This window comes from Diadema antillarum, unplaced genomic scaffold (genome assembly GCF_040938485.1).
Source record: "Diadema antillarum isolate AM-2024a unplaced genomic scaffold, OU_Dant_1.0 seq00000457_RagTag, whole genome shotgun sequence".
NCBI lineage: Eukaryota > Metazoa > Echinodermata > Echinoidea > Diadematoida > Diadematidae > Diadema > Diadema antillarum.
Window position 1 is genome coordinate 455,879 of NW_027271429.1, and position 12,097 is coordinate 467,975.

Here is a 12,097-nt window from a genome sequence, read left to right on the forward strand (position 1 = left end):
GTTTGCGAAAAAGAAACGGAGAACGGATAGAAGTCAAGACCAGATTACGTCATGGTGCCAAATAAGAAAATGGAGGTAACATTTGTAGTCCCGACTTCCAGTTCTTTTGCTGGTTAGCAAACATTTTGTACGAATATAATTATGATTATAGCTGAAATAATTAATACAACTGCGATCTCTCCGGTTGACAGTAGCGTAAAAAAATGTTAAATAACGCAATCCTGTCGCATTTCTATTTAATTTAATGGATGTATACAACGCGAAGGGATTTTCGGGAAAAGATAAAGAAGCATCTTTGATCCTGGGCGCAACGATTATGTGTGAGATTATACAGCCAAAATGATTCATGAAATCATCGCATTCCCGCTGCATGGGCACCAACAACGTAACCTATAACCTAATCTCGCAAGTTAAGGTATAAACGTCGCACGTATACTCTGAAATCATCGCGATCTCGCCGGATGACAGTAGCGTAAAATAGTTGAATAACGCATGTTAAGCTACGTAATAGGTGTTCAGAAGAAGAAACAAACGCATTTAACTATTTGAATAGATCTGGGTTTGTTTATTATCACAATTTTAACAACGCAGTTTACAATGCAGATATTTCTTTCCTTCAGAATGGTCTACGAAGAACAGATTTGCGTAAAATGGATCACAACTTTCTGAATTCAATCATGTCGCATATTTTTCAAGAAGGGATGTACAAAACGCGAAGGGATTTTCAGAAGAAAATGAACAACGCATCTTCAATCCCTTCGGGTGCAACGATGATACATTGTATGAGATGACAGCCGAAATAATTTATGAAATTATCACATTCCCGCTGGGCACCAACAGCGTAAAAAAAAAGAAATCCCACAAGTTACGATAAACGACACATAATGTTATGTTACTCTAATCATCGCGATCTCGCCGGTGGACAGTAGCGTAAAAATAGTTGAATAACGCATGTTAAGCTACGTCGGTGTTCAGAAAAAGAAATTAACGCATTTAACAATTTGAATAGATCTGGGTTTGTTCATAACCACAATTTTTAACAACGCATTTCACAATGAACATTTTCTTTCTTTCAGAATGGTCTATTAGGAACAGATCTGATGTGTAAAAAGAATCACAACCTTCTAGATTCATTCCTGTCGCTTATTTTTCAAGAACGGATGTACAAAACGCGAAGAGATTTTCGAAAGAAAATAACGCATTTTAATCCTTTCGGGCGCTACAATCATAAATTGTATAAGATTTACAGCCGATGTGATTCATGAAATTATCCCATTCCCGCTCGAAATCAGCGTAAAAACCCCTCGCAAGGTCCGGTAAACAACGCATATATGTTACTTTATTTGCGCTGGTGTTTAGAAAAACTTAAACACATTTTATTGAATATGATTTTGATAATAATAATATAAGCCTATGTTTCTCAAGAATGTAATGTGCTCTATTATATTCGAAGAGATTTTGGAAGAAAAATATCCATTTCAACCCCGACTTTTTTCGCCTTATTCACAAATAATTTACCTTTATTCTCTCGATAATAATTACCCATATTGTGTGATAACAATGCAAAGGATGTTCTAAACTTTCATCGATGGGTATATTATGACGTCGTGCTTATGTTTTTCTTTGTTTTTGATGCGTACGGTTATAACGAGGTACCGGCTGTAACGAGGTAATATCGCCGGTCCCACGGACCTCGTTACGGCGGGGTTTCATTGTATCAATATTTCAATGAAGAATGTTGGTTTAGGTAATGTGCTGTTTCTGCCATTTACAACATAAATTTCTGATAGTGTGTGAATATTGGGTTGTTTTATACTGTCTTTTTTTCTATACATGTATAGTACTTTGCTGTTTCAGCCATTCACAACAACAATGGGTTGACTTATCAGTGTCACCCATAGGGTGTGAATCCTTGATTGAGACCAATACATGATTATGGTATATTGAATAGAAAGGTGATTTTGTTTTTGAAGCAAAGACTTTAAGGCCGTATGGAGTCAATGATAGCAATGTATTTAGATGAACATTATGTATCTTGACTTACAACTCATGATTTTATAGTCGCCTATATAGAATTTTCAAGTGTATTGTCCATTGTTTTATTTAACATGACATGATTAATTCAAAGTATTTTTTTTAAGGGTGAACAAGAGAATTTAGATATTAAATAATGGTATTAAGTCAAGGAACACACCAATGTATGAATTGAGGATGTCCAAATGTTTGAGGATGTCCAAATTGTGATCTTAAGACTTAGGGTATCCATTACATCCCTGAATAATGGAACTATTTAGACAGCCACTCTGCTATTTGAGATTTAGGTAAATATGAATGGGGCTTGGTTAAAAATACTGTACATTACAAGTTAATTTCCTATGCGGTATAATAAGGTTTGGCATGTTGATGAATTGTTCTAAGTATTTGAAATGTCTATGGTTAACCTACGGTATGGTATTTGTGTAATAACTCATGTATGAGCCATGCATGTGAAAGGTTAGATTTTGATCCAAAGGTTAATGTCATGTATCACGTAAATTATCATCAAGTGGATGGTGCAAGATGTCTTACAAGGAAACACAGTAACCCTGAAAGTAATTTTCTGATGTCAGTTTATTGACGATGTTATAATCAAAAGCGAGGTTAGAATACAATAGAACATAACAGAGCATGTTTGTTTTCATACAAAGTGCTATTGCAGTATAGTTTTATAAGCATGTGTAATTCTATTTTTCTTTGGGTGGGGGCCAATAATGTCATGTACAAATTACAGTGCTATTGTAGAATGTTGAGTATTTCACTGCTGCTATGTTAATGAAGTCAAACATTGGCAAGAATAAAGTCTCTTAAGGGCAGGAACCTCACACTAGTATAATTATGTCAATGTGTGATTTATTTTGTGACAATGTAAGAACAGTAAAAACCTATTTGAGCTGGAATATTTACCTTACGGTGTGATTTTGTGCTGCATTAAGTCATTGATTATAGGTTTAAGACATTGAAATGGGCACTTCTTGAAAAATTACTAAATCTGGAAAAATTAATAAATCATGCATCCAGAGGTTGGCAGCTCTGTTTCAGTCAAAATATGATTTCTTGCATAAATTGGAATATTTAAAGATAGATAGCGAATTCTTTTTTTTTCTAATATGAAAGTTAAATTGCCCCCGTCAGTAAAGATCTGGTCTGAGGTTAAAGTAGCGTTAACCACAGGTACTACCAAGAGGTTTGAGTTTTAGTCCATTGTATGATTTTTTTTTTATAGCAGAAATAAATACATGCATGAGCATCACTTAGCTTCTACATAATTATCATTGCAATAGATATACTTAAACAGTAATGCAGATTTACTTATAATAGTAGTACCGACAATGAGCCACTTCAAAAAAAAAAAAAAATCAAAAGTACTGCAGTACTCCAACTTATAAACTGCAGAAGAATCATCAATAAAACTACCTCTCAAGTACTGCAATATACTACTACAATGTACTGTGCTGCCTCAAAAAAGTACTACAAAATTTAAATGAGAATGACATGAGTACTGCAAGTATTTCGATTTAAGGTGCTGCGATTTACTGCCGTATATATACTACCATAGAAGTACTGTACTACAATACTACCTCAAAAGTACTGCAAAATAACGAGAATGGCGTGAGTACTGTAAGTACCTCGAAGGTACTGCGATTACTGCCGTACTACCATAGAAGTACTGCCGTACTACCATAGAAGTACTGCAGTACTACCTCAAAAGTACTGCAAAATTACAATGAGAATAGCGTGAGTACTGCAAGTACCTCGAAGGTACTGCAATTACTGCCGTACTACCATAGAAGTACTGCAGTACTACCTCAAAAGTACTGCAAAATTACAATGAGAATAGCGTGAGTACTGCAAGTACCTCGAAGGTACTGCAATTACTGCCGTACTACCATAGAAGTACTGCAGTACTACCTCAAAAGTACTGCAAATATACTATGATTACTGCAAGTACCTCAAAAGTACTACGAGTACTGCAGTAGTTCTGCCGTACTACCATAGAAGTACTGCAGTACTACCTCAAAAGTACTGCAAATATACTATGATTACTGCAAGTACTTCAAAAGTACTACGAGTACTGCAGTAGTACTGCAATAATACTGCAGTATTTCCTGCAGTACTTGAAGTACTTTTTCACATGGGTAGACACCTTCTTATATGAACTTGTGTCAGCAAGGGCAAGTCACTCAACCACTCACGCCATTGTTCACCTTCCTCTGGGGAAACCTTGGCATCCCAACTCAAATCTCGCCTGCATAGGTTCTGAAGGAGTATTTTTGCCGGAAGCACGAATGGAGCCAAAAAACCCAAAGGATCGTAGAGAGAACTTGCAACAGACAAGATCCCACGTCTTGTCACCGGCTTGTCCTTTTCCTGAACCTCAAACTTGAAGGAGTCTGTTTGCACATCCCACAATATGCCTAATGTGCGCTCTACAGGCATCTCTTCCAAGTCTAGACTCAAGACTGAAGCTGCCCTATCAGCCTCTGGAATTGTGGTCAACACGTCACGATCATTGCTGATCCACTTCCTCAAGTGGAATCCACCCTTGGCAAGCAAACTTCTCAATCCTTGCACAAGACTCTCAGCTGCCTCCTTCGATTCGACAGATTTCAGGCAATCATCGACATAGAAGTTTCTCTGGACAGTTTTGATTACCTCTTCATCGTAATCACCCTTGTTATCAGCAGCAGTCTTTCTCAACGCGAAGCCAGCACAGCTTGGTGACGATGTCGCACCAAAGGTGTGCACAGTCATGCGATACTCCTGGGGATCCTGTCGTAGATCACCGTCTGTCCACCACAGAAATCGAAGGGCATTTCTGTCCTTCGTCGATACCTTGACCTGATGAAACATGGATTCTATGTCACCCATGACAGCGACGTGATCCTGCCGAAATCTCATCAAAACACCTGCAAGATTGTTAGTTAAGTCTGGGCCTTGTAGCAACTGCTCATTGAGAGATGTACCACCAAACCGAGCCGCACAATCAAACACTACTCTAGCCTTACCCGGCTTGTGTGGGTGGAAAACTGGATGGTGTGGAAGATACCACACCACATCCTCTGCCTCTACTTCAGACTCTGACGATGTTGCCTCAGTCTCAACAATCTCAGCGTAACCCTTGTCTATGTACTCTGACATAGTAGACGTGTATTTCTCACGGAGGACATCATCTTTCTCAAGCTTCCTCTTGGGATACCTGAGTCTAGCCTCTGCAAGGCCCCTGTTGTTCGGAAGACTCGGAGGACAAGATCGCCATGGCAAACCAATCTCATAGTGACCATCACTGAGCATGGCACTATTCTGCATCATGGAGAGAGCTCTCTTATCTTCTACAGAGTCACCCACCTTATTGTCTAGAAGATACGCACCAAAGTCCGCCTCCCAAAACTGCTTGAGCTGATCTTGCAGTGGGTCTGGCTGCAGCTGAGTGAAATTTACACTCGCATGTTGTGATCTCTGCTGAGAAGATGTTGGCCCGAAGAGAGTCCAACCAAGTGGCGTACGAACGGCATACGGCTCTTTCCTTTCTCCACGCCTCTGCTCCAGTACCCAGAATGCTTCAGGAATATCTGCTCCTATCAGAATCTGCACCTGTTTTCTTTCGATTGATGGCAAGTGTAAGTCTTCAAGATGTGGCCACTGCTTCACATCTTGACTACATGGGAATGAGGAGGTAGATATGGGAAGGCAATCAACAGTCCATACATGCGGTAAGTGAATAACATCATCATCGTCAACACCATTTACAGAGAGACTTACTTCCATCCCTTTCTTTGACGAAGCCTGCTGATTGACTGTAGTTAACTGAAAATCCAGTTCCTTCCCAGCTAACCCTAACTCATCTGCTAGACCTTTGCTACATAGTGTGACGTCACTACCCTCATCTAGCAATGCCCACGTTGTCGCGCTTCGCCCATTACCTTCTACCCTAACAGGCACTACGCGCAAACATACTTTCTGTCTGAAAGCATGAGCGCTGTATGTCTGACCACCCCTGTTCCCTACTTCATCAGTAGCAACCGGACCATCCTGATTCTGAACACCCTGATTGGCATGAGCAGCATTTTGAGTCTCATTTACATTCTGCCTGTTAGCCTGACTTTGTCTCATTTCTCTATCAGGAGGATGAAGCAGTGAAATGTGCCTTTTCCCACATCCCTTGATCTGGCATGCTGGCTTTGCAAGGCAGCCGACAGCCATGTGCATTGGATGCATGCAGTTGTCACACAGCTTTGCCTGTCTAGTAAATGCCTTCCTTTCTTCAAAGGATTTCTTCTTGAACACTGGGCAGAATGGTATGTCATGACTGCCCTGGCAACACTGACATTTTCTCTCAAATTTCTTTTCACTCCTAGCCGAGGATGGAGGTGTAAATTTGCTACCAGATCCCTGTGTAGCAAATGACATCATCTTATTGCTCGCCTTTGGTTTTGGAGATTTGATGTTTGCGTTTGGCTTTAATGCCTTTCCAATATTTTGACCAAACATATTGGTGGCAAGCTTTGCAGACTCTTCTACAAATGCAGTCATGACTTCAAAGTTGGGAACAACCCCCCTGCACATCATTGAGTGCGCCCTCTTTGCCCACTCTGCTTGCAGATGTAGTGGGAGCAACTGTTGGATACTTAAAAGGTTATCTGAGCTATTCATGTCAGCCCCATACCCCCTTTGAGACAACACCATGTGACACCGTTTCATGTCACGTGCCAAATCCCACAGTGCATTGCTGTCATTAGGTCTGATTTGTTGCCGAGACAGCAACTTTTTCATGTGTGCGTGGCTCACTTGGTACGACTGCCCAAACTGATCTGCTAGTATTTCCCTAGCCTTTTGGTACCCTTCGTTACCCAAGAAAGTACAGTTTTCAATACTCTCCTTGGCCTTTCCTCTGCAGTACTGAATCAAATATGTCAACTTGACTCTCTCATCACTCGTTTTGGAGGCTACGGTAGTCTCAAACTGATTGATAAATCCCCAGTACTCTAGTGGATTACCGTCAAACACTGCTATTTCTGGTTTAGGCATGTTTAAAGCCAAATCAATTGCCTGGAACATTTGATTTAAGGGAGCAATCCCGGCCCCAGTTACATCATCATTTCTCATTTTCTGAAACCATTCAGGAGCACTGGGATTCAAGCCTGAGCTAGCACTGACTTTGTTAGCATTCTCAGGATTAGATGTTTCCCTATCGTGACTAACTGTCTCCCTCTTTACATCATGGCCCCCTGATTGGTTTACCTTTACTTCCCTCACAGGGCTACTATGAGACATGTCATATTCAAATTGTACTGAGTCCACCAGAGGTGCGTCGTCATCACTCTCCTCGAGGATCCGCAGCTCCACCTCGGCAGCCTCTATGTCGTTGTCAGCCTCCATCGCCGCTATCTGTTGCTGAAGTTTAAGCTCCTGTTCCCTCAGCTGTTGAGCTCGCTGAAGCTGCTCTCTCTTCAGTCGTGCTACAGCTGCCTTAGCCCTAGCTTCCCTCAGCCTTGCCGACGATGAACTGGAGTTCGACCTCTTCGACGACCTGATGCTCGATGACGTCGATGAGCGGACCGATGTCGCAGATGAATGGAGCGATGCCCTGTCGTCGTCCTTCTCAGCACTTCGATGTCCTGCCGCCTTCTCCAGCCAGCCTTGTAACCTTGTGTTGAACTCTTCTTTATTGTTGACGCTGGCACTGAACTTTGCTTCTGCGGTTTCTGCTTCAGCTCCAGAGAGTGTGCTATGATATTGGCGGTACTGTTCTTCATACTGCACAAATACCCCTATCAACTTCTGGTACTTTTCATTCACCGCATCTTTATTTCCAAAGTCAGCCATCAACACTTCGAGCTCCTTGTATAGCCTCGACAGCCATCCCTGGTGTGCTGACCATGACTGTTTCAGCGATTGAGTTGCCGCATCATCCATCTCGTAGTCGTAAACAGCAAGTCGTGAACTTATTCTATGTAGCGTTATCTCGCACTCAAGCGAGCCTTCTACACAGAAGTGGTTAAGATTCAGTCCAAACGCACGCGTGCACCAATCAGACTCTCCACTCGACGAGCCCAATGATCACAGGCACCAATTTCTTTACTATTCAAACACTAATAGCATCTTTATTGGCGTTCTTCTTTAGCAGCGTCGAGCTGGCATGTGTAAGCATCGGCTGCACATAAGCGTGGTTCACTGCAAGTGAACAGAAAAAATACAATACAAATACATAATAACGTTTGCATTCTTTGTACTCTGTTACAATTCTTTGTTTCTTCTTCAATTCAACTAATTCTGTTACCTTATTCAACAGTGCACATACAATTTGCGCAGTATTATACATAGCCTAAATACTCCTGGCTCAACTGAGTCAGTGTATTCTTTCACTAACATCGAAACTTGCAAGCTTCTTCCAGCATTGCATAAATTAGATAACAACTTCCACAGTACACTACATTTAGTGCAATAAAGAAGGAAATGGAGGATTAATTGGAAGAGAGAGAGAGAGAGAGAGAAGGCTGAAGCAAGGTACAGAACATAGGAGGAGAGGCAAAACTGTGATAAAACAAAGAGCCTGTTCGTTCAGACCTCTTTTCGTAGTGAGCTAATCCCTTCCTGCTCTGCTACAAACCCAAACATTGGAAGAGGCACATACAATCAAGATGCTCCTAAACAACTTCTGTAGGAGGTGCACTTTTCTACATCACAGACCCGTAACACGATAGAAAGGTAAAATTCGCCTTTTTCTTCACTACATCTGAGCTTATATGCTCATAGAAAATATACAGTGCATAATGAAGAATCATTTCATTATACCACAACTACGTCGTAAGTTAAATTGTAAGATATATGCCATCTACCCAACTCCACAAGCAAAGTATGCTGCAACTGGGTCTGAAAGCTAAACTAATCTCGATTTATGTACAGAGGGTTTTACTGCCTCTTGGCTGGACAATGACATTGTCCACCTACACTGCCCCCATACACCTGAACTTGTATCAAACTTTGGGCATCGTATTCTCTTTGTTCTTACAGCATGCTATATACAATACACTGTGACTCATACTGTCATGTTCACACACAAGGTTAAAAGCTGAGATTACAGCTAGGAGCTGTTCACACAGCACTTGTTATATACTGCACTCTGCTCCTGCAAGCCAATTCACATTTCATATAGTATCCGGAGCAAACTTACATCTACAGTAGGACACTTCATTGCAACAATATAAGACATATCATAGCTTTTGATTCTGCCTATATATCTGCAAACAGATATAGCAGCTAAATCACTCATATACTCAATCAATATTTACTAGAGAAAGGTTGAACAAATCATATCAATCTGTGAGATGTCTTTCTTCTTATTTTCTCCTCTGCTATGTAACCTTTCTGTGCATGAGGAACACAGATACTATATACAGACAATAATATTGACTGAATTATAACATTTGATGTTTCGTGCAACTGCCTTTGATCAGCCACATCTCAAATATATAGAAATTTGGACAGAGTTATAACTTACCGACTGTTATCCGTCCCTGACTTCACAGACTTTTTCACTACACATCTCTGCTGGGGTGCAAGTGGTCCTTGCCTCACAAAGGATGATGTGCCAACTGCTGGTGTGGCACAATGTTACCCCTCTCCTCAGAGGGATTATCTAAGGGATTTGGGGGTGCCATACCTATTTAAACACAGTACTTTTCTTGAGGGCGACCAAGGGGTGGGACCCCTATTTGGTAACTGATTTACATGGAAATAATACTTCCTGCCGCTACAATGATCATCTGTATGATTGGAAATAATAGGCCTACTTTTATTATGAATGACGATATATTTGGTACTTTCTCCCCCCCCCCCCACCTCGTGCAGTACCGAGAAGATTCAACATGTGGCTGACTGTTACCCAGATCGATGGATCTCCTGCAGATATCTCGGAGCCATCAAGAAACGAGGACCTTGAAATCGCAGTACGTTCCAAATAAAATAAAATCTGAATGAGAGGAAGTTCTTTTGAGAAGGGTGCAAAGGGTTGGTGTAAGCACAGTGGGGCTGAAGACCCAGGGCACTGATATACACATATGTATGCATATGTATAGATGTGTATATAAAGAAAACTACAACAAAAGGGAGATAAGGTATCCATGAACTTATATTTCGAAAGGATTCCTAATTTCAAAAGGCATGTACTCTTCTAAGAGACTTGACCATGCATAATCATTGTGATCTTTCAAATTTTGTCATTTTTAAAGCAAACGAAAAGGAAATCAATATATATTATAAAAAAATAAAGGTTTGTATCTAATATAACTGGAATCGTATTCATATTATATATTTGGACTGTATTGTAGCTGTCTGTCAAATTGTGAAAGTTATACTATGTATAATGTAGAGTGACATTTATTTTGTACCTGAATGTTTATGTGAATGAAAGTTCTTATTGAAGACAAGACAAAAAAAAATCATCATTGTGATTAGTGACGGCTGGATTGTGGCATGGTTTTGACCTTTCATGACACCTAAATAGAGCTAAAGATTCCATGGTCTACAATTTTGCAGATTTCGGAATCCATGACAGACAATTGTACATGCTTAAACACATATCATTGTTTAACTCTATAGGTACTAAATCGATTGTCAAGAGTAGAGGAATTACTTACATCAGTGCTCGATGTCAGAATCGAGTCGGTCTCCAACGAAAACCACGTGGTGGAACTGGCGCTGGCTCTTTCGCCATCCAGCACAGCTGATGACGTCACTATTTTAGGTCCAATGACCGACGACCAAATCTACCCTGCTGAGGACCTGTCCTACGATAACTACACTTTCATCATCAATGTATCTTTGGTAGAAGTACAAGGTAAGAATCCCTATCATACGTAAATTCATTCAGCTGCCTCATTGTTGAAAGGACTAGATTTCATTTCTTTCCATCTGGTTATTTGAATGGGCAAATAATGTAATATAGATAGGATAGTTTATAATGTTTACAGTAATGTTTATGTAGGCCTACTTGCCCATTTACCGTTAATACGTAGCATGGCAGATAATAAATATGCGTAATACATACATCAAATCATTTTTTTTCACGTGACAATATAAGTTAGTTGGGGGTATTTCTGTTTCAATGCAGTTAAACTAATCAGCAAGTTTCTAGTTTGAATTCCTTTCTTTCATGTAGCTTACACTTTCAGAGATACCTTGACTTTTATTGTTTCCACTCGATGACAGATCGAACATATTCCTCTTATTTTCAGTGTAGTTTTGTAAGGAGCTTGTGTATTGTTGGAAAAGAAAACTCCATTGGGGTCACTAACTTGTCATGAGTAATAGTCCGTATAAGCTCCATTAAGTTATTGATGATGAATCGATGGCTCATTCAAATGAAAACACACAGGAAGATTGTTCCAGGGAAAGACCTATTGAGTCATCGTCAAAGTCATCATGTTTAACCTAGTTAACATATTTTCCCCCATTTATCTCTTTTTCCTCTGTCCACCTTGCAGACGTCGACGAATGCAATGTAACTGGGTTGTCTGACTGTGCGTCTTCAGCAGTCTGCAATAACTCCATCGGTGGTTACGAGTGTTCTTGTCTCCATGGTTACAGTGACCAGGGAGACAGCCTCGACGAATTTGGAAGGGTGTGCGTCGGTACGAATACATGACTATCATAGAGTTAACAACCTTCTTAGCATAAAACTCGTTAAAATGTATGGGTATTATTCTAATCCGTCGAAGCTCAGGGTCAAACGTCTTATTCATCTAATTATTTGAGAATTATTTTGTCTTAGGGTTTAATCAGCACGCTCAGAAATGAATTGTCAATGTATCGCATGATTCACTAAAACTCTGTTATTGTAAATCAATCAAAATCTACCTATTTTTGTGTTCATAGATTGTTGTAATACATCACGTGTTAATTCGTATGCTAATACACTCAATGGAAAAACACAAAATGACCGAATTTTACTTATGGTTGGTACAGACGATCAAACACTATACAGATAGTTGATACAATCAGATTTTTTAAATACTATTCACAAGACCCAGTGATATATCAGTGTTGACAACAATAAATA

The 12,097-nt window shown here is 40.1% G+C and overlaps 1 protein-coding gene across 1 annotated transcript in view; it reads right to left on the reverse strand.

Moving 5' to 3' along the window:
• Positions 1 to 12,097, reverse strand: part of LOC139732960 (uncharacterized) — a 480,027-nt gene that overhangs the window by 89,519 nt on the left and 378,411 nt on the right. The gene's annotated exons all lie outside the window — the stretch shown is intronic.